The sequence below is a fragment of the Aotus nancymaae genome, unplaced genomic scaffold, assembly GCF_030222135.1.
Source record: "Aotus nancymaae isolate 86718 unplaced genomic scaffold, 86718_ANA_hifiasm-v0.15.2.pri h1tg000073l, whole genome shotgun sequence".
Taxonomy (NCBI): domain Eukaryota; kingdom Metazoa; phylum Chordata; class Mammalia; order Primates; family Aotidae; genus Aotus; species Aotus nancymaae.
Genome location: NW_026988488.1, coordinates 991,557 through 1,012,298, shown reverse-complemented (window position 1 = coordinate 1,012,298; position 20,742 = coordinate 991,557). Strand labels below are relative to the sequence as shown.

At 41.2% G+C, this 20,742-nt stretch overlaps 1 protein-coding gene, 1 non-coding gene and 1 pseudogene across 6 annotated transcripts in view; 1 reads left to right on the top strand and 2 right to left on the bottom strand.

The window, feature by feature from the left end:
- LOC105723016 (ubiquitin-conjugating enzyme E2 Q2-like) overlaps positions 1-20,742 on the top strand; it is a 152,335-nt gene that overhangs the window by 65,481 nt on the left and 66,112 nt on the right. For 4 of the 5 annotated variants that reach the window (XM_064367714.1, XM_064367712.1, XM_064367713.1 and 1 more), the window contains 2 exons: positions 3,239-3,383; positions 11,609-20,434. The gene's annotated coding sequence lies outside the window, so the exon portion shown is untranslated. Of the gene's footprint in view, positions 1-3,238; positions 3,384-11,608; positions 20,435-20,742 lie in introns of those variants that run through there. The other variant, XR_010339184.1, reaches the window with a different exon arrangement.
- On the bottom strand, positions 8,445-8,549 carry LOC135271052 (small nucleolar RNA U13). The gene has a single exon (XR_010339191.1). It is a non-coding gene; the product is annotated as a small nucleolar RNA U13 (small nucleolar RNA).
- LOC105723015 (serine/arginine-rich splicing factor 11-like) lies at positions 10,752-12,248 on the bottom strand (annotated as a pseudogene).

Sequence of the window (20,742 nt, the reverse complement as noted above, 5' to 3'; positions counted from 1 at the left end):
CATGGATGATGGTCTCTAACTCCATCTAAGTTGCTGCAGAGGACATGATCTCATTCTTTCGTATGGCTGTGTAGTATTCCATGGTGTATATTTACATTTTCTTTATCCAATCTACCATTGATGGGCATTTCGGTGGATTTCATATCCTCTCTATCGTGAATAGTGGTGCAGTGCACACATACACATGCATATGTTTTTATGGTAGAACGATTTCTATTCCTTTGGGCATATACCCAGTAATGGGATTGCTGGGTCTAATGGTAGTTATGTTTTTAGCTCTTTGGGGAATTACCACACTGCTTTTCAAAATGGTTGAACTAATTATTCCCATCAACAGTATATAAGCGTTCCCTTTTCTCTGCAGCCTCGCCAGCATGTGTTAATTTTTGAGTTGTTAGCCATTCTGACTGGTGTGAGGTGGTATTTCATTGTGGTTTTAATTTGCATTTCTCTAATCAGTAATACTGAGTTTTCTTTTCATATGCTTGTTGGCTGCATGTATGTCTTCTTTCGAAAAGTGTCATTTATGTCTTTTGCCCACTTTAATGGGGTTGTGTTTGTCTTGTAAATATGCTTAAGTTCCTTATAGATCTGGATATTAGATCTGCATGTTTTGCAAATATTTTCTTTCATTTTGTAGCTTGTCTTTACTGTGTTGATAGTTTCTTTTGGACAGCTGGATTTTGTTTGTGGTGTTATTGTTTTTTAAGACAAAGTCTCTGTTACCCAGGCTGGAGTGTGGTGGCACGATCTCGGCTCACTGCAACCTCCGCCTCCTGGGTTCAAGCGATTCTCCTGCCTCAGCCTCCTGAGTAGCTGGGACTACAGTTGCACATCACCACGCTCAGCTAATTTTTTATATTTTTAGTAGAGATGGGGTTTCACCATGTTAGCCAGGATGGCCTCGATCTCCTGACCTCGTGATCTGCCCGCCTGGGCCTCCCAAAGTGCTGAGATTACAGGTGTGAACCGCCCCGCCAGGCCAAGGATACCTGGGTTCTAATGGGACATAGAATTGTAAACAGCCATGATGTAAGGCATGACAGCAATGCTAACTTTACAAGGTAGACATGGCATGCACACTGGATCTTGAACAACAAGCTAGAATGGAATTCATATTTAGTGTTAGTCTTTTATCCTTTCAGTTTTTCGGGTAAAACTTGATATTTTATATTATTTTTTAATTTTGATTTTATTTTTTATTAATTTGAGACAGTCTTGTTCTGTTGCCCAGGCTGGAGTGCATTGGCAGCATCTTGGCTAACTGCAGCCTTGCCTCCTGGGTTTAAGCGGTTCTCATGCCTCAGTCTCTCGAGTAGCTGGGAATACAGGCACCTACCACTATGCTCAGCTAATTTTTTGTATTTTTCATAGAGATAGGGTTTCACCATGTTGGTCAGACTGGTCTTGAATTCCTGACCTCAAGTGATCCACCCGCCTTGGCTTCCAAAAGTGCTGGGATTGCAGGTGTGAGCCACCATGCCCAGACTATGTTTTCTCAGAAATAGAATTTATAGGAAAGCATTTGCTTTTCTGCTGTAGATATACTCTGATTATCTGAATCATCAGAGACATTAAGAGACATTAACTTTCTATTTGTGTGAGTTCCTAACATCTTTAACTTTCTGATAGTCCTTTTATAATGTGTTGGCATTTTGATTGATAATATGATTTCACTGAAATATGCTGTAGTCAAAGTATTTATAAAAAAGATATTTATTAGTCGTAGAAGAAGTGATACGGTTTGTTCTCATTTGAATGATTTTTCTGGAGGGTACAGTAAGATATAGTAGCCTTTGACACAAAACCTAAATAAGACCTTCATTAAAAATATTGGAAATTTCTTCTGAGTATTGATTGAAAATCTCCTATTTGTATATAAAGAGCATTATAGTTATTGAAATCTGGGCTTTACAAGCCAAAAAGTAATTGACCAGATTGTACATTAATATTTTTGCTGGTTATATTGATTTTACAGATTGAATTTTTTTTAATCTATTGCTTTTGCCTTTAGAATAGTAAGCTATTGGAGGCCGGGGACCATGTCTCATCTGAATTAATGGGAAACATTGTACTAAGTAGTTACTACTGTATTCCCCCCCTCCTTTCTTAAGGTCTGCTTCTGACTACTATCTTCTGTCAAGTGGTTTGCTGTTAAGTTAAAACTCTAGATAGAAGTTGGCATACTATACTCTTGATATTTTAGATGTTGAGCTACTCTATATTTAGATACATATTTTATTTTATTTTTTATTTTTATTTTTTTGATGGAGTCTTGCTCCTTTGCCCAGGCTGGAGTGCAGTGGTGCGATCTCAGCTCACTGCAACCTCTGCCTCCCAGGTTCAAGTGATTCTCTTGCCTCAGCCTCCTGAGTAGCTGGAACTACAGGTGCCTGCCACCATGTGTGGCTAATTTTTGTGCTTTTATTAGAGACAGGGTTTCACCATATTGGCCAGGCTTGTCTCGAACTCCTGACCTTGTGTTCTGCCCGCCTTGGCCTCCCAAAGTGCTGGGATTACAGGTGTGAGCCACCATACCCTGCCTAGACACATATTTTATGAAAAGCTAATATGTAATTTATTGGATATAAGGTGTTTGAAGATACACTTTTTTATTTTTTCTCCTTTCTCAGTAAATTAAAAATGTTTAGAAAGCAGTTCTATTATGTAGAATGAGACACATGTAATGATTTCATTTTTAAGATGATTTGTGGGGTAAGATAAATGCTTTACTAAAGCTAATATGTTTAATTGCTTTAACTAAAATTAATGAATTCATTTGTATGAAATGTAGCCAACTATATAAAATATTACTCTTCATAGGTACCCATTGCAACAGCACAGCTTACTTTAATTCTTAAGTTTTAGTTGTAGTACTGTTAAACTACTAATAGCTTAACTTCCAGGATTCAATTATTTAAAAACAATTTTAAAAAAGCAAAAATTTTTCTACTAGTTTACTCATATATATTTATATATATATGCTTATAAACACATACACTCTCATATGAGAATAGACAGTTTTGCTGATTTTTCTTTTGCTGCTTGCAGTATATATATGCACATACCTTTTATTTGCTATAATTTGTACCATATAACTTTTATTTCCTATGAGTAAAAGGATTATTGTTTTATTTTCATTCAGCTTCTTGCTTTTCCTTGTAGAAAATCAGGTTTTTGGAGAGCTTTAACAGTGTACAATTGCTGGGCTCTTATCCTTTCTGTTTAAATCATGTAGGTACTTTGATGGAAACCCGGAGAAGCTCTAGGCTGAGTGTCATGTAATTAATCCAAGTGAAAAGTCTCAGACACGCCAGATGGATACAAGGTCATCAGCACAGGATATGCCTTGTCAGATCTGCTACTTGAACTGTCCTAATTCAGTGAGTATCTGGTAGTTTAAGGCTAATGCTGACTTTGTATTTCAGAGAGTAAATCAACTTCCGTTATTTAAACAAAGGAAAATCTGTGTGTCTTGGAATAGTACCTGTAAGCCAGAACCTATCAATATATTTAGGATGAGGAAAGGAAGAAAAAGAGTAAGAGCTTGGTTCCTCCTACCTCCAATCCCAATTTTTTTTTTTTTTGAGACAGAGTCTAGCTCTGTTGCCAGGCTAGAGTGCATTGGCATGATCTTGGCTCACTGCAACCTCCGCCTTCCTGGTTCAAGCAATTCTCATGCTTCAGCCTCCCAAGTAGCTGGATTACAGGCATGTATCACCACGTCCAGCTAATTTTTCTTTTTTAGTAGAGATGGGGTTTCACCATGTTGGCCAGGCTGGTCTTGAACTCCTGACCTCAGGTGATCCACCCGCTTCGGCTTCCCAAAGTGCTGGGATTACAGACATGAGCCACCATGTCCAGCCCCCCATTTGTTTTTTAAAGCAGCAACTTATCCAAGTTGTCACTAGAGGCCTAAACCTTTCTGAAGTTTATTTTATCACCATAGGGAGAATTGTGTAATAGGTAGGCAGTGAGTAGAAGTGTTTCCCATCCAAATTAAAATAGATTTAAACTTTAAGTTTTTTTTTTTTTTTTTTAAATATCCAGAAACACATCTTTAATACTATTTGCTAGGGAACGCTTAGAATTTTTCAAAAGATAAAATTTTCACTTATACAAATCCATGCAAATGGAGATTGTTAAATGTGGCATGTCGGGACAGAGTTGGAACAGAACCCGTGATATAGGAAGAGAACCAAATAACTGATGTTTAATCCCTTAAGTACAAATATCCTTCTTAAGTATTTGTTGAACTGAATGAAGCTAGGCTCGGTGACTCATGCCAATAATCCCAGCACTTTGGGAGGATAAGGGGAGCGGATCACTTGAGACCAGGAGTTTGATACCAGCCTGGCCAACATGGCGAAAATCTGTCTCAATGAAAAATACAAAAAAGTTAGCTGGGCATGGTGGTGCATGCCTATAATCCCAGCTACTTGAGTCTGAGGCATGAGAATTGCTTGGGCCTGGAAGGCAGAGGTTGCAGCGAGCTAACATTGTGCCACTCTACTCCAGCCTGGGTGACAGAGCGAGAATCCATCTCAAAATATAAAATAAAATAAAATTTATTGAACTGAGATGATTTACTTGATGATTTACTTGAGTGTTTACTAGGGAAGCTTAGTCTCAAGATGTCTTAAGAGATCTAAGAAATAACCTAATTCTATGATAATTATAACTATCTTGTTTATATTCTCTGCTTTAGTACTTAAGCAGCTCTTTCTAATAGTTACCACATATCAAGTCTTTGACACCATTATTTTAACTATTGACTGGTTGATGGGGTCTCACTATGCTACCCAGGCTGGAGTGTTACGGCTATTCACAGGCACAATCATAGTGTACTGTAGCCTCCATCAAACTCTTGGGCTTAAGCGATCCTCCTCCCTCAGCATCCCAAGTAGCTGGAACTACTGACATGCACCATCAAGCCTGGCTAATATTATATTTATATTGAAGAATTTTCATTCTTAGAGTTGTATATGTGTATCTCTAATGGGGTCCATTTTCAGGGAGTTAACTTGTGCACATGTACAAGTGATGAGAAAAGTTTTAAAAGAAAATTAAGTACTCTTAGAGAAATAGAATGATCAGTGAGTTATTTAGTAGGGTATTGGTGAAGTGAATTTTTGAATTCTCAAAGTTCTGATCATAACACTAACATGAAATTTTTGGCTTTAGGGAGAGGTAAGCCATTTAATCTCACTGGATTTTTCTTTCTTCTTACCTATCTTTCTTTTAAGATGGTCTTGCTCTGTTGTGCAGGCTGGAGTGCACTGGTGCAATCACTGCAGCCTCAAACTCCTGGGCTCAAGTGAGTCTCATCTCAGCCTCCCAAGTAGTTGGGACCACAGGCACTGCCAACATGTCTGACTGATTTTTCTGTTTTTTTTTTTAAAGAGATAGGGTTTTACCCTGTTTCCCAGGCTAGTCTGGAATTTATCTGGGCTAAAGCAGTCCACCCACCTAGCCTCTGAAAGTGCTGGCATTATAGGTGTGAGCCACTGTGCTTTTTTTTTTTTTCTTTTTCTTTCTTTTTTTTTTTTTTTTTTTTTTTTGAGACAGAGTTTTGCTCTTGTCGCCCAGGCTGCAGTGCAGTGGTGTGGTCTTGGCTCACTGCAACCTCCGCCTCCCTGGTTCAAGTGATTCTCCTGCCTCAGCCTCGCGAGTAGCTGGTACTACAGGCGCCTGCCACCATGCCCAGCTAATTTTTATATTTTTAGTAGAGACAGGGTTTCACCAGGCCAGGCTGGTCTTGAACTCCTTACCTCAGGTGACCCACCCACCTTGGCCTCCCACAGTGCTGGGATTACAGGCATGAGTCATCGTGCCTGGCGGTTTCTTTTTCTTTCTTATGAGTTGAATACGATATTCTTTCAGTTTTCTTCCAGTCTGAGAATTGTATCATTTTTCTTACCTTAAATCACAATTCTAATTTGAATATTAAAAAAAGTCAGTACTACTGTTAAAATATATTAAATTCATGTTTTGACTATTTTTTGTCTTTAACAGATTCTCTTTGCCAATTGACTTTTATATAGTGCTTACAGTTTAAATGCTTTTGTGAGGTAATACTAAGATCCAGATAATTTGTCCCAAGTTATACAAGGTTTCCTTACTTCTTAGTGTTTTTCCTCCTGCTCTATCATAGACAGTTTGTTCTTTATTTAAATTTCGGCTCTAATTTGAGTACTAATGCTAGCTGGTTAGAAATACCCACTATAACTTTCTCACTGTTTTTGGTATTATCTAACAGTCTCAACAAACTAGAATTCAGAATCATGATTTGAGATTTACAGTGTACATTTTTTGTTTTGTACTCGTAACTGATGACGGAGAACCTACTATTCATTGAACATACTGGACACTATTCTAAGAAACAATGGAGAATAAATACGTAATTCCTAACTTCAAATAATTTGCACATTAGTTGGGTAGATAAATAGTGAGGTGACATATTCAGAAAGAATGGTAAGTGATTTGAGAGGGCAAATACAAAGATATGATATGGTGGGAACGTGTTGGAGGGATATCTAACCCAGTTTTTGATCAGGCAGGATTTACCACAGAAATTCACAGAAATCTGAACTAACATCTGAAGGCATAGTAGTTAGGCTAACCAGGAAAATGTAGCAGAATAGAAGCCCAAGGAGAGAGAATGTACTTTCAAGAATTGGGGGATGGTAAATAGTGTTCAAAGATTCAGAGAAAAGACTTAAAAAGTTAATTTGCAATGAAGTTATTTTAAGGAGTGGGCTAGGATGTGAAAACCAGACTGCGTGGGCCCAGGAGTCATTGACTTGAAGGTGGGAAAAGAAATGGAAGCAATAAATGTATACTCTTTTATAAGAAATTGCACTATGCAAGTGATAGAACAAGATGGCGAAAGGAACAGCATGGGTTGGCAAGTAAGTTAAAGCATTATGGAAACTGCTAAGTGTTCTGTAAAGTATCATGACAAAACTAGGATGTCTTTTCTCTTAATTTTTAGACTGTAATATAGGAGGATAATCTTAACCTCTTCAGTTTTGTAAGTAAATGTCACCTGAAATTCTTCATGAAGCTTTACTTTATTAATTGGATGAGTTCTTTAGTTACATTGTATAACTCCCACATTTTACTTGTACTACTCTTTAAGCATTTGTACTTTTTATTTATATATATCTTCAGATCTTTATCCTTCCAGAAAGCAATTTCTGCTTTATGCAATGTTACATGCACATTTTTTAAATAAGTGCTTTTGATAGCTTAGTTTACAGCACTTTGGAGTTTACTACCCTGAGTGGCTGCTTCTTTAAAAACAGTGTCCTGAGACATTGGAGCACGTTGTAATTTCATAGATTCCACTCTCCACCACTCTCCTTCCCAACTGTGTTGTGGCTAATTCAGAAATTTTTTAACCTTGGCAACATTTACTCATTTTATAGTAATGTTTTATGTTAAAGTAGTTAAGATGATAGCTGTACTGCCCCACCACTGTACTATGAAATGTAGCTTAGACTACAGTGTTTGTTTCTTTTTGAGATGGAGTCTTGCTTTGTCACCCAGGCTGGAGTGCAGCGGCACAATCTCAGCTCACTGCAGCCTGTACCTCCCAGCTTCAAGAATGTCTCTTGCCTCAGCCTCCCGAGTAGCTGGGATTACTGGTGCCCGCCACACACCCGGCTAATTTTTGCATTTTTAGTAGAGAAAGGGTTTCACCCTATTGTCCAAGCTGGTCTTGAACTCCTGACCTCACGTGATCCACTCTCCTCAGCCTCCCAAAGTGGTGGGATTACAGACATGAGCCACCATGTCTGGCCAGTGTCTCATTTTTAAGAAGTAAATAATTTGTGTTTTCTAAGAATAAAATATGTGAAGTAGGTAAAGGCAGAGTTGAAATCATGAGGAAGGGTGGTCCGTCCTCCCATCTCCCACCTCTGAAGCCCCTCTGTGGAATTTTGGTGGTTCTGGAAACACTACTTGAAAATATCTAGGTCCAACCCTATCTTTCTTTTGACACATTTCATTTTACACTCAGGAGAACTGATCCCTAGGTCATTTGCTCAATTTTTTATAAACAGTGGCACTTCAGCTTTAGAGGTTATATGAACAGCTTCTTATGGAAGAAAGATTATTCTTAATTTTCTTACTGCTATTTGACATTAGTTGCTGTGTTATATAAAGTGATCCGGATAAATGAAACCTTTAAAAGTGTATTCTTTAGGTTTTTTTAAGTCCATTAATTTCTTTTGTAGATAATATTTCATGTATTTATCATGTACTCCTTCTTGATCATATGTGTTTGTGATATAAACAGGGATAAGTTTAGTGAATAGATAATGTGATCCTGTGGGATGGGGAAAGCCCACGGAACCATGTAGGTGAACTCAGTGTTATGAAGGAATGAATATACCAGAGGAGGAAGAGGGAAAGGGAAGTGAGATAGACAGGAAGATATCTGTGATAATAATCTATGTGCTGAAGTTGTAATAAGGGTGAGAGAGTCACATCTCACACATGAGTGTGAGAACTCAAATCATTACATTTATGAACTAGAGAATAATCTCTTACCTTTTCTTTCTATCTTCGAGTAAAGGTCCAAAGTCAAGACCTTCTGGGCCCAATGGAGGCACTAAGCTGCCTTGGGACACCATCAGCACTTCCCCATCCACAACATCCTCAACAGCTGGGAGCCTTGTGCAGACCCCAGGGGGCTTCCTGTTCCACAAGCTCCACTCTCTTCTTCCTCTTTACCCTTGCTCTTGGGACTCCCTTCCAAATCTGCCTAACAAAGGCAGCAGGATCTTAATACTGTTCAGTATTAAGACAGGATACTCTAGAAAGTTGAGAGATTCCCTGATCCAGTCTGGGGGAGGAGAAAATATGCAATGTAGTATGGACGGTTTCACTTTCTTGTCCACTCAGACACACTCTCACACTTATTAAATGGATGTATCAGATGTTTCAAAAGTCCTGACGTGTAGTGGCACAAAAGTTCCTTGTAAAGAAGTTGTGAAATGATAAAAATGTCTGCAGCGGTTCAGGCTCCTGATGATAAAGCTGGTTCTGATAAGTAGTTATTTTGACATGCACAGCAGATTCCCCTGTAAGTCCTGTGTTTGGAGGGTTTCATTTAGAGCACAGGAAGCTGAAATCCAAGTTTAAAAGGCTCTCTGCTGACAAAGTATGGTATATCCATCAATGGATTTCTTCTACTAATGAAAGGAACAAACTACCAAAACATGTTACATGTTATGGACCAACCTCAAAAACATTAGCTAAGTAAAAAAGCCAGACACGAGACCACATATTGTATAACTCCATTGATTTGAAATGTCCAAAAGCAAATTTATAGACACAGAAATGGGCTGATTTACCTTAAGAGGCAGGGATTCAAGCTCTCTAGACTACATGTGATACATATGTGAGAAAAAATAAAGGAAAATAATATACTCCCTGATTATAAAGAAAATCACATTCTTTTTGTAATAATTTGGAAGACAAAAGAAAAACTTTAATTTTGCCACTCAAAACATTCTCGTTTTTGCTTTTTATACCTTTTTATGCATATAAACATTTTAAAAAGTAGAATTGGCTGGGTGCAGTGGCTCATGCCCGTAATCCCAGCACTTTGGAAGGCCAAGGCAGGCGGATCACAGGGGTCAGGAGTTCAAGACCAACCTGGCCAAGATGTTGAAACCCCATCTCTATTAAAAATACAAAAAGTAGCTGGGCGCAGTGGCAGACACCTGTAATACTAGCTACTTGGGAGACTGAGGCAGGAGAATCGCTTGAACCCAGGAGGTGGAGGTTGCAGTGAGCCGAGATGACACCACTGCACTCCAGCCTGTGCAACTGAGACACTGTCTCAAAAATAAATAAAAAATAAAATGTAGAATCATATAGTATTTTGTCACGATGTTTAGGCATATTTCTATGGCAGTAAATATATACTTGGCATCATCGTTTTTAATACCTAGATGTGTATTAAGTTAATCATTGCCACCCCAGAAGTAAATTTACTTATATATACATTTTATGGACTTGAGCAAGCATTTTTGGACTGAATTCATAGAAGTAGAATTTCTGGAGGAAAATAACATAAAATGATTTTAGGGTTTTTAGTAGAAATTTTCAAATGATCTTGGAGGAAAATTGGTTCAGTTTCTACTTCTACCAACAGGGACAGAGCTGCAGTTTCTTCATTCCATTTGTCCTCTTTGCGGGTTTTTTTTTTTTTTTTTTTTAAAGAATTCCTCTTTTTACTGTACTGAAACATGTGGACAGAAAGGGAAAGAATCTGTGAAATGAACGAGGTAAATGTCATACATTCAATAGCGTAAATAAATACAAATACAGCTTTACAGGAACATGAACATAAATTTAAGCGTTTTATTATGAAAGTCTTGTAAAACAATTTCAGAAACTACATCAACATGGCTCTATTATGGCAATGAATCAAATTATAGAAACACTCTAAGTGAACTTACTTAATAAAGGAGATCATATGACGTAAACAATCCATGCCTGCTGTAGACACATGCAGCTTTTCATTTTTGTTATGAAGTAGCACCAGAATAGTAAAACTGCTTGGTTACTGAATCAGATTTCACCATGACAAGAATTGCTTACCTTGTACCATTTTCTAAAAGCTTTTTGATGTAAATAACTAATATCAGTAACAGGAGCTTTATAACCATTTATAACTCAGAGCTGTATACATCTAGATTTGAGATGAACAAATACAGCATTAAGAAATTACAGGAATGACAGTGATGCAGGTATACAGTTGGATTCCCACAGAGGCAGTACTCAGTCACTCATATCCATGTCTTCTTCATGATGATCATTCCCATTCACTTTGGATTCTCTTAGTGAATCGCCAGTTCCCTTTTCCACAGAACATTGCTTTGTTTTAGGGGAACCTGTTTCTGTTGGTTTCTTCTCTTCTTTTTTCTCTTTCTCATTGTCATACCCCTGTTCCCCTTCATCATAATCCCGTGTAACCTGTTTTACATCTTTATCACTCTCTGATTTTCTTTCCCAGTCCTTTTCCTTATCTTTACTTTTCTTCTTCTTGCTTGTCAATCATTCTCTTTCATCCCTACTTCTTTCTTTGTCTTTATCTTTCTTCTTTTCCTTTTTTGTCTCCTAGGGGATGGTGAGTGAGACAATTTTCTTTTAGAAGACCGAGGCTTTTTAGGAGATCTTGTTCCACTCCTGCTTCTGCATTGTCGTCTCTCTCTGCTTGCACTTCTAGAACGTCTGGCTGTGCTGTAACTTTTTGGTGGTTTTTTTGAACGTTTCTTTTCTTTGTCTTCTTTCTTTTTGTCTCCCGTTTTTGATATGCTCCTTGACCTTCTACCTCTCTCTCTGGAATGAGATCTTCTCCATCTTGGGCTTTTAGATCGTTGCCAACTCCTAGACTTAGAATGTGATCGCAGTCTCAATCTGCTTCTTGACCACCTGTGTCTAGAAGATGAGGGAGTCCTCCTCCTCCTAGAATGTGATATTGATCTTGAATGCCTTCTTTTTTCTTCTTTCTTATCTGGTTCCATAGCAGCAGAAATTAGGGACTGTGCTTCTTGTACTCTTTTCATAGCTTCCTCTATTTCTTTACTAGAGGTATCCGATTTCAGACTTGGTGAAACCAGACCAGCACCTACATGATTCAACTTGGGATCAACAGTACTCGTAAGCTTCAGCAACTGAGCTGCGGCAAGAGACTGAGAGTTCAAGTTTGCTCCAGGAAGCCCAAGTGCAGCAAGGGCAGGATCAAGAGGAGGAGCCCCCAAAGCAGCCAGTGGAACAGCGCCAATCTGGGTAAGTGGGTTAGGAGTAGGCAGAAGTCCACCATCGGACAGAAGACCTGCCACTGCATTAGCTGGTGCCAACAGAGACAAAGCCTTAGCCTCATCAGGAATAACTCCTTCTGCATATGGTACGACTGTCAAAGCTCTGTCGATGAATGCAGTGTTTGTCAGATGCTGTGCCACAGCTACTGAGTCTGGATCATGAAACTTAACAAAGCAGACATGAGATGAGACTGGCAAAGGTGAATCATCCAGCGTGAAGAGGTGCAGTTTGTCGATCTTGCCTAGGAAACCGAAGAGAGTCCGCATCTGATCAGAACTAGCGCTTGGGGAGACATTAGTCACCTGGATTACCTCAGTGCCGCCACCTCTGCCACCACCATCTCTGCCACCGGGCCCGCTGCTGGGGCCCGGACCCACAGTGCTAGGGACGATGGTAGTGTTGCTCATGGCGCTGCTCAGTTTCTCACGCCTGCTTTAACACATCAAACACACAACAAGCAGTGAGAAGAAGGGGGAAGAGGAACCGGTTCGCGGGAGAGGAGGGTGTCCGATGCTACAGCCTCTGCTACTGCTGCTGCCACCGTTTCTCCTCCCCGCACCCCGCCACCACACGCCGGGAGGGAGGGGAAGAGACTTTGCTGGTCTTTAAGCAGAAAATCTGATTGTTTTCATGATATTTCTTTGGTTTCTAGTGCTTTTGAATCTTTTTGATATGTTTATTGGCCATTTTTATTCTTGTGGGAAGTGCCTGTTTCTCCATTGCCTATTTTCTCGCCAAGCTCCAAAGTCACATTTCACTTAATTTTTGTCTTGCTGATTGAAAGCATGTGAACTTAGTGATTTTAATGTAAACACGAGCAGGGCAAACTGTAATTATGTAAGTCTCACTCTGTCACCCAGGCTGGAGTACAGTGGCATGATCATAGCTACCACAAGCTTGAACTCTTGGGCTCAAGCAATTTTCCTACCTCAGCCTTGCAAGTAGCTAGGACTACAGGTGTGCGCCACCACACTCAGCTAATTATAAAATTTTTGTAGAGATGTGAATTTGCTATGCCACCCAGGCTGGTCTTGAATCCCTGACTTCAAGTAATCCTACCACCATGGCTTGCCAAAGTGCTGGGATTGCAGGCGTGAACTACTGCTCCTGGTTGAGATCTCACTTTTGTTTGCTAGTGGTGTTCTTGGTATCTTTTCGTATTTGAGACTTTGGTGCTAGTGCTGAAGTATTATACTCACCATGGGAGGTTTACGGGACTTTCATTTTCATACTGAACAGGTGGAACTGTTCAGTTCTGCATTATTGTAGGTATACAAAATGTGCCTACCAGGACTCTGCTTTATATTCATTGGAAGCAAGAAGTAATACAGTAAAACTTTGCCAGGCTAGAGGCTTTGAAAGAATGAAGTGTTCTGGTTTAATTCTATTTTCTGAGAAGTACAAAGGTGAAAAAAACTCGAAACTTAAATTTCCTGTTGAATGCAATTTAAAAATATTAGCCAATGATTCCACTTTTCTTCTCTAGAAAGTTTGGACATTCTGATCTACTTGGTGTTTTATTATAGCACTCCTAGTGTGCCTGAGAGTTTTATTGTGCAGATACTTTTTAAAAACTTTTTAAAATCAGTTCTCTGAATGAGAACTGATATTGTAAATACACTTTTTAGACTAAATCTCTGATTGCCACTTGTTTTCTTATTGAACTCAAAAATAAAACACATTGGATGGAGGATGGGAGTAGGAAGGAGATTTATGTTTTAATTGCATGTCATTGTTTCATATCAAGACAGAACATAAAATACCCTTGCCTTTGTACCTATAGAAGGAAACACATTTTTCTACCTGCTGTGTGCCAGAGGTTCTTGAACACCTGGAGGGATGACTGCAGCACAGATTGCTGAGCCCTACTCCAGGGTTTCTGATTCACCAGGTCCAGGGTGGGGCTTGAAAATTTTTATTTATAAAAAATTACTGGGTGCTGCTGGTTCTGCTAGTCCAGAGACTACATTTTTGAGAACCACTCTTGACTACTAACTAAATTACAGAACTGTAGAATAAAGCTTAGATTGGTCTGGGATAAGCACAGAGGTTTTGGAGCGAATCATAAAAGATTCAACCCTTGATCCCAGCCTAGTATGGAATTCAGGTAACAAGTGATACAGTGACCTAACACATTTCTTGGTTTTCATGATCGCAAGTCAAAGCCATGTATCAAGTGAGAAATTCAGTTTTATTTGCAAGGCTTAGAGAGGCAGGTGATTCTAGAAAACTAGGCCTTGTATTTGTTTTAAACCGGTAAAGAGCTTTGAGTGCTTATTAAATTGAAAGCTTGTTCTGTCGCCCAGGCTGGAGTTCAGTGGCGTGATCTTGGCTCACTGCAACCTCCGCCTTTTGGGTTAAAGTGATTCTCCTGCCTCAGCCTCCCGAGTAACTGGCATTACAGGCACTCACCACCACGCCTGGCTAGTTTTTGTGTTTTTGGTAGAGACAGCCTTTCACCATGTTGGCCAGGCTGGTCTCAAACTCCTGACCTCAGGTGATCCACCTGCCTTCGCCTCCCAAAATGCTGGGATTACAGGCCTGTGCCACCGCACCCGGCCCAAAAGTTTTGTGTTTTTAAAGATATTAGACATAATTCTTGTTTAAAAAAAATCTTTTTTTTTTTTCTTTTTTTGAGGAGGAGTTTCGCTCTTGTTACCCAGACTGGAGTGCAATGGCGCGATCTCGGCTCACCGCAACCTCTGTCTCCTGGGTTCAAGCAATTCTCCTGCCTCAGCCTCCTGAGTAGCTGGGATTACAGGCGCATGCCACAATGCCCAGCTAATTTTTGTATTTTTAGTAGAGACGGGGTTTCACCTTGTTGACCAGGATGGTCTCAATCTCGACCTCGTGATCCACCTGCCTCGGCCTCCCAAAGTGCTGGGATTATAGGCGTGAACCACCGCGCCCGGACTAAAAAAAAATCTTACCGATAATGTAGACAAATGTTTTTCCAAAAAAAAAATCTTTATGATTATTTTATCTTGGAATGTTGGATAATACAGTCTGCTTCATTAATCATCAAGCATGCTATGGCTTTTTCATTTTTATAGGATTAGTATGTCAATTGAGGTAATACTGGTAATTGTTGTACTCCATTTGAAGATGAAAAATATAGACCAAAGTCATAGACCTTGCATAGATTCGCACACCACTGCACTCCAGCCTGGGCAAAAGAGTGACACTCCATCTCAATAGAAAATGAAATACCAACTAAATAAAAACAAAAAGCTTTTTTTTTTTTTTGCCTTTGTTTTTGAAGCATACACGTATTTTTTAAAGTTTATTTTTTTTAAGTTTTAAAGCTTTTAAGGCGAAAGCTGGCCCCTGCCCTCTCCCAAAGTGGGTGGGGAAAGCAGTTGCATGGGCAGCATTCCTTGTGATGCAACAGGTCCTTTTGGACATGCTGCTGCCTGGCCATGCCTCCTTTTTCTTTCATCTTTCTCATCCCCCAATGGGCTTGGAGCATTAAGGCCACACCCCTGTTCTGCATTGTAGCGGGGCCCTAGTTACATCTCCTCTGGCCCAGTCCCACAGCTGCCTGGTAGGTGGCTGGAGGCATTTAGTAGGCCTCGCTGGTATTTCACTGATGTGGCCGCAACCCCACCTCTCTCCCCACCCCATGTATGTCAGAAGAAGCTCAAAAGAGCATATTGGCCGCAGCAAGGAGAAAGGTAAAACACACCAGGTGATGGCCCCCCAACCCAGTCACAGATCCCCTTTTGACAGCAAGACCACTGTCAGAGTCTGTACCACTTCCGAGGCACACTGGACTGGGTCCCCCCAATCCCAGTGCCTCTGGGATCCCCCCATCAAACTCTTGTCAGTCAGCCCCACCCCTTCAGCAAGCAACTTAGCCCCTGCCCTCGCCATTCTCCCAAGGGTGACTTTGGGAGGGTGCCTCAGGCTCCTCACTCCATACTTGGCCCTCACTTCCTGTCTCCCCAAGCCTGACCTCCCTGGGCTCGTTGGGCTTACGTCTCCAAGGACCTGGGTGCCCCAGCCCCCACCCTTGCTAGTTGTCCCTGGGTGACTTTGGGCTGGTGGCTCCTGGGGCTCTCTGCTGCAGACTGCCCTCCCCTCCTGCCCCAAGCTCAACCTCCCTGGGCTCTTTGGGCTGGCATCTCCAAGGACCTGGGTCCCAGCCCTGTGTCCCCCTCCCCCATAGTGGAGCGGTGACTCAGGCATCACACTGACATCCCCTCCCCCGGGAGGAGTGGAATGTAGTGATGTCACAGTCCCACTAGGAACTGTCATTACTGCTGCAAGACCAGCCTTTGATCTTATGACCCAGTCCCCTAAGCCTTCTCACCCCATTTCTGGTTCCTCTGGTTGCAGAACAAATTTCCAGCTGAAAGGGCAATGGGGACTGTGGGATCTAGGAGCAAGAGGTTTGAGGCCAACTTACTCCCTTACTATAGGCAGTGACAATGTGAAAAACCTACACTACCCCCTTGAGCATAAAACGTTGACCTCGTCTCTAAGTGGCAATGGGAGAACATGTTTGGTTTGATTTTCTCCCAGGCTTCTACTCTCCAGAGAGATTTTAATGTTTCTTTCTTCGTAGTTCTGGGACCAGACTGCCCTTCAGTCATTGGCTTCTGGAATGAGATCTACTTATTATCTGTGGAACAGATCTTGGGAAACTGAACTTGACAGCTTGAATCTTCCTCATATCATCTCATCCTGGGGTACTATGAGTGCCACAGAATAAATGTGAAACATCTTTCTGAAGCATCAGTTTCCTTTGATTCTGTTGAGAGAGAAAAAATACTAATGTACTTAGGGATGACAGTCACATAGGTTTCTAAGAGTATAGCAGACATCTCTGAAATGAGGCTTTAGTTGACCTTTTTCTGATGAATTCCCAGATTTAACAGAAAGGCTGCCTTCTGCCCTGAGGACACATTGATATAAAAGTATGAGAGGTACTGGTGCCCTTCTTAACACTAACAGATGTGTGAAGGTGTTTGACTAAACCACACAGTATACATTTCCTGCCTACTTAATGTTGACTTTTCTACCTCTGCCTCTGGTTTTGGTCTCTGGCAGCTGTGGATTTGTAGCAAAACCCCAGAGCTTGGAGTCAGAAGACTGAGTTTAAGTTCCAGTATTGCCTTTTTCTTTTTCTTTTTTTTTTTAAAGCCATAATATCAATCCCTCTGTCACTAAGTTATTGTGACAACACCTTGTAGAATTGTTGGTGGCATTAAATCAGATGGTGTATAACAGTATTTTGTAAAAACTGTAAAGTAGGTTGTGACTATAGGGGTTTGTAGTTCTCATGGGTATTACTGCTCTTCTTTCCCACAGTTAAAAAAATTTCAACAAAGGAACATCCCTGTTGTTCCAGCAGGAGTGAGGAGGAAAAAGAAAAGAAACAACAGTAGCCCTGAGACAGCCACTTCTGATGGTTGCCAGTCACCTGGGGCTGTGAGCCTTGGCTGGCCAGGTTTCTGGGGAAAAGAGGCCCAAGGGGAAGTAGAGGGTAATTGTGAAGATTGTGGAAGAACTGTTGGGTACTGGTTAAGAATTCTGGGTTTGAATCCTGCCTCTCCATCTGCTAGGGATGTGATTTAGGGCAAGTTGCTTGAGCTTCTTGGGCCTCTCCTTTCACGTCTGTAAAATAGAGGCGGTATTGTTTGACTTCCATTTGTGAAGATTAAGTGAGATTTATTATTGTTGTTTTTATGTTAATCCCATGCACATGGCCTACTGTAAACACCCAGGCACATGGCCTACTGTAAACACCCAGGACACCCAGGAAATGGTCATTGCTGTTTGGTTTTCCTTATCCCCAGTCTCAAGGGGAAGCCAGGCCAATGAGAACAGCCATTTGCCATCAGGCTGTCCCTTTAAGGGTCACTGAACTGGCCCCAGGGTGGGATGGTGGGAGAGAAGAACCATGAGAGAAGCTGGCACAAAGGAGTTACGGGACAAAGGGTCTGACATAGGCAGAACAGAAAATGTTGCCAGCTGATGTGGAAGAAAGGTAGTCAGAGGGCTTGGACACTGAGGGGGACAGAATATCTCCATGTGTACTCTCATCTCTTGTAGTCAGGAACAGGTATCCAGAGCCCTGTGTCATCTGTTACCCTGAAGGATCTGGAGGTAAGAGGCCCTGGGCCAATGTGCAGTCACCCTGCAGGCCAGTCCTCCAACCTCATCCCACAGTGGCGGCTGGGTACCCCTCTGCCAGCCGAGACAGCCCCAACACACCCCAACCCTAATGATTTTTCTCTCTACTCTCCCCCCAATCCTCCTCCAACTCCTCCTCTGCATGCGCCTCAGAGCCCATACAAACAGCTACCAATAGGCCTGGGCTCGAGCTCCATCACAACCAGTCAACTGAATAACACCATCAAGTTATTGGCAAGAGTCCAGTGGGTTCCCCTGATTCTACGCTGCCAGTCCTGGGCTCCAGTTTCCCCTTGGGGCTGCTGTGGATGAGTTGAAGGGCACTCTGAGGAGCCAGCACTAGACGGCAGAGCCCAGAGGCCAAGTACCTGCCCTCCCTTACCTGGCTTTGGCCTTGGCCAGGTCCTAGGTGGGGGATTGGGTATTTGTACTCTCAAAGTACAGAAGAGTACCTTTAGTATGTTACCATTTGTTTAGAGAGAGGAAACATTTATGTGTGTATGTACTATGATAATATACATAAAGCATGTCTGCAAGGATTTGTAAGAAACTCAGCAACAGGGTGGCTGAGAGAAACTTCCCTTCTGTACCTTCTGATTTTTGGACTATGCAAATGTATCATCCTTTCAAAAAGTGAACAAAAGGTTAATTTTCTCCTTCCTATCTGTGCCCCCACCCCCAGCAGGGAAAAAAAAAAGGCTTAGAGAATCGGATAGACTTGGGTGTTCAAATCCCAGCTCTGTCTATGTGATCTTAGGAAAGCACTTAACCTCTAATACTCCATGTTTTTCATCTACACTATAGAGGTAATCATAGTAACTGTCTCACATGGTGGTTGTGAGGTTAAATGGGATTGTTAGAACAGTCCCTTTTGAAGCACTTAATAAAGGTTTCAATAGTGGTGGTAATAACAGTAATAACAACAGCAATATGATCTGATCTCTCTGGACCTCTGTTAGCCAGCTGTAAATGTGATCTCTTTCCCTGTCCCTTCCAACTTTACTGAGTTCTTTAAAAAACCAGACTACGGGCTTGGAAATGTGTTGATCTTTACTGACCGAGTTGTATATTGAGCCCAGCCCTATCCCTTTTAAGGGACACTGTGTGGAATGGCCTGGGCTCCCCAGATCAAAACTCACTCTTCACCATCCAGTCCTCAAGCCGCTGTGAATCAGTCCTTGTTTATAAAGGGATTATAAACAGTTTATACTGTTACAGCAATTATAGTAGTTTATAAAGGAGCGGGAACTGCTAAAAGCACATGTGACTCAGGTGAGACTTTGCAGAGGGAGGGATGTGGAAGGAAGATGACCCCAGGTGGCCAGGAGCAGGTGAGGACCAGTGACAGCCTTTCCTAACTTCTGTGCCCAATCTTGCAGGTGATGAGTCACTTAACAAAGTCCAGCTGGAAAGAGATGAATACACTGAACAACTGAAGGCAGAGAGGGCCTGGTGACAGCAAAAAATGGCAGAGGAAGTGAGACCTGACCCTTCAGCCCCCCAACTTAGATAGGTCACTGGATCTTTCTGGGCACCTGTAAAATGAGAATAGTACAGCCAGGGGTGGTCATGGGTCTGGGCTTTGTGGAGGTGGGGACAGAGAGGGAGATGGTAGGCTGTTCAGCCACCAGCCCCTCTCTCCAGGGCCCTTTCCCCCTGTCCTTTGGGCAGGTTCGATCATTGAAGGTAGAGAAGAGGCAGGACGCACATAGAATACAGGAGCTGGAGAGTAGCCTTGCCCACCTTAAAAACCAAATGGGTAAGATGGTGCTGGTGTGTCCTGGGAGCTGGACTGGCATCAGAGGGCTGCGGGGTGGCTTAGAATGTTCCAGGGAGGTGGGTGGATGGAAGGGATTTGAAGCAGAGGGAAAGAGGTCTGTGCCAGGAGATGACAAGTCTTATAATCTCCATAAGCCTCAGTGTCCCCATCAGCAAAGAGGGAGAAGTGCCCATTGTCAGCCACCCACAGTGCTCTCTGTCTGAAGTGGCTTGAAAGATTGGCTACATTCGGGTGTGAGGAATCATTAGCAGTGAGGCCAAGTTTGGGGAGACTGAGAGGAACTGTGCACCAAGAGAAGGGTTTTTTTTTTTTTTTTTTTAGAATCCAGAAGCCCTTATTGTCAGTCCTATCCTACCCATAGTATAGTTTCTCTAAAAGTTTGTCTTAAAGAGTTATTTTTAAATAACCATTAAAAAAGTAACCACTATCTTAATGTTTTGAAATTACTTAAATCATATTAAAATATCAATATTGTAGTTTAAAAGAAACGGCGAGGGGGGAAGGAAAAGTAGAAAGAAGTGCCATTTGCCAAGTTTCCTGAGAATTAATTTTGCCAATTTATGAATTCTTGTAAACAGAATGTATAATGGAAATACTGAGACTTTTGTCTAAAGTGGCATTATTTACTGCTGCTGTGATGCTACGATAATGTAATAAATTATTGTTGCAAACTGCTGTTTTTGCCTTAAAATTTTGTGTGTCTTGAAAACTATAGTATTAAAGGTATTGAGACTCTGCAAATACTGGGCACACTTGGCATGAGATAATCTTTTTATTTTTACAAAATTGTGATACAACTATGCAAGTGTTTATTAAAAGAACACAAACTACAAAGTTATAGGATTAAAAGTTATGGGATAAAAAAGTATGGGATAAAAAATGTGGAAAAGTTGTGGCCAAAAAGTTGTGGATAAAAGGAAAAATTTTATGTAAAGTTATAAAATTATGAAAAGGAAGTTATGAGATTTTTTTAAAGTCATGGA